This window comes from Benincasa hispida, chromosome 9, assembly GCF_009727055.1.
Source record: "Benincasa hispida cultivar B227 chromosome 9, ASM972705v1, whole genome shotgun sequence".
NCBI classification, from domain to species: domain Eukaryota; kingdom Viridiplantae; phylum Streptophyta; class Magnoliopsida; order Cucurbitales; family Cucurbitaceae; genus Benincasa; species Benincasa hispida.
Window position 1 is genome coordinate 28,785,332 of NC_052357.1, and position 2,344 is coordinate 28,787,675.

At 40.9% G+C, this 2,344-nt stretch overlaps 1 long non-coding RNA gene across 1 annotated transcript; it reads left to right on the top strand.

The window, feature by feature from the left end:
* Positions 1-2,081, top strand: LOC120086272. The gene is made up of 6 exons (XR_005484174.1): positions 1-457; positions 542-609; positions 720-794; positions 879-986; positions 1,071-1,133; positions 1,891-2,081. It is a non-coding gene; the product is annotated as an uncharacterized LOC120086272 (long non-coding RNA).
* Positions 2,082-2,344: the final 263 nt, after the last annotated feature.

The following is a 2,344-nucleotide window of genomic DNA, read 5'->3' on the forward strand; positions in this document are numbered from 1 at the left end:
TTTTTCTATTTTTCTTTCTCTTCCCTTCCCTTCTTCTTCCAGCCGCCGACACCCCTCCTTCCTCAAATTTTTCCTCCCCACCGTCAAGCCTAAGTAACCTCTAGCCATTTGTCTATGCCGGATCTAACGAGTTGACGTCGCGTCGCTCCCAATCGACACCTCAGACAACCGCACGTCCATCCGAAGTAAAGCGCTACTCCTCGTCTGCGTTCTAAAGCCACCGGCGTTGTTAGCCCGCGCCGCGCTAGATCCAGAGTTCACCAGCCTCGACTTCAGCGTCAGCCACTCCCTCACCTAGTCAAGTCGCTCGTTTGGATCTTCTCTCCCATCCGAGCCTAGTAGTCGAACTCCATCGCTGCTCGCCGCCGATCTCGACCAGCCGGCCAGTCGCATCCGTCCAACCGTCGCCCTACTCGTTCAGCCACCGTCGTTCAGTCTCTCGGCCGCTGAATGTTTGGTAAGGTTTCACATTTTGGATGGATTTCGTGGATTAAATTGTTGTTCCTTTGACTTGGTTTCGGTTTGTTTGTTACCGCCGCAGTTAGGGTTAGATTGAAGTTTTGAGAAAATTCTGAGGCGCTGTCTAGCTTCGTGGAAGGGAAAATTTTGGTAAGTGTTAATAAGTTTTGGGTAAGATTGGTTGAGTTTTGAAGGTTCTTGTTTGCCCATTAAATTTTGGATTTACTTTTTGGTTGATACCTATTATATTTGGGATTTAGATCCAAGATTGAAGTAGTTTGGAGTGCGCAACGTGCTGTTCAGCGGGTTCGAGTTTGTATCCAACAAGAAATTTGGTAACATTTATGATTCTTGAGGTTGATCTTCGGACACCCACTAATGGTTGGATTAAGTAATGACTTAACTATTGTATTTCAAAGGTTTGAGGTCGCTGTCCATCAGAATTAGAGATTGTTTTTCCTTGTGGATTTTAGTGGACATTTTGGAGCCAAAGTCTGGAAGTGACCGTTGATCAAGCCACACTTTAGGTAAATCATTTTTGGGGTTGATGGTATGAATTGATGGGTGGAATTGGGCCTTATTGTGAATTAAATATTGGGTTTATGTTGTAGGTTAATTTGAGTTTCATTATCGAGTAGTTGTTTGGAGGGAAATATTTGGACTTGTGAATTGAGGTAAGTAATCTTACTACTGGAACTGCCCACAGGTCAGACACTAGATATATGCTAGCATGATAGATGAATATTATGAAAGAACGATAGCATGATAGACGGATAGTATAGTATGACCGATATATGTTCTTGTATGAGAATCTGAAAGATTTATTTGTGTACGTAGATACTTGCATGCTAGTAAGAGATGATACTTGATTTACTGAGGTTGTATTTGATATGAGGATATTGAGGCATATATACATGTTGTATAGCCATGATGTTTAGGTGTAACTAAAGCCATATTGTGATAATTGTGATGTTGAGACTATGATAGTGTCTTTACTGATTAGTTAGATGCCCATTAGATATTGTGTTTCCTTCGGGATTCACCAGAGATTGTGTTTCCTTCAGGATTCACCAAAGATTATGTTGTCTTTGGGATTCACCAGGGGTTGTGTTTCCTTCGGGATTCACCAGGGGTTGTGTTTCCTTCGGGATTCACCAGGGGTTGTGTTTCCTTCGAGATTCACTAGGGGTTGTGTTTCCTTCGGAATTTACCAGAGGTTGTGGGTCCTATTTACTAGAGGTAGTGGACATACTTAACTACAGTAGGATTGAAATCAGTTTTTCATGTATGTATGTGTCCCTGAGGACTAGAGTAGTTGTTATGTTCCACCAGAAGTAGGCATCTAGAGGATATAGATGCCTAGCTTGACCCCAGTAGTGGAGTTACTTACTGAGTATTTTATACTCATCCTTTCTCATGTTGTTGTTTCAGGTAAAGGTAGAGATGCACCGATGATTGACAAGCGGAATTCGTGATTGAGCCACTAGGACCAGTTTTATACTTCCGTTCATGAGATTTAGATTTCTTTTCATGTTTTTTTAAAACTTCCAGTTTTGATGTTTGAAACTTACCATTAAGAATTGTTTTCAGACTTATTTATTATCATTTATGATTTATGGGTACTCTATTGTTTGTTTTTAATATTTGAATTTAATGAAGGACTTTTGAACTTACCTTATTTATTTAGTATTTATTTCACCATAAAAGGGTGTCGTTTTAAGTTCCATGCATGCATATATTTAGTAATGACCTAACTTGAGTCCTAGGGAGTCGGGTCGTTACACAGTGGGAGGAAGAGATATATATGATATGTCAATGATTCCACTCATGTTTCTCCTTGAATATTCATGCCGTGAGATTCATGCTTGACCTCGTGGTGCCCTGG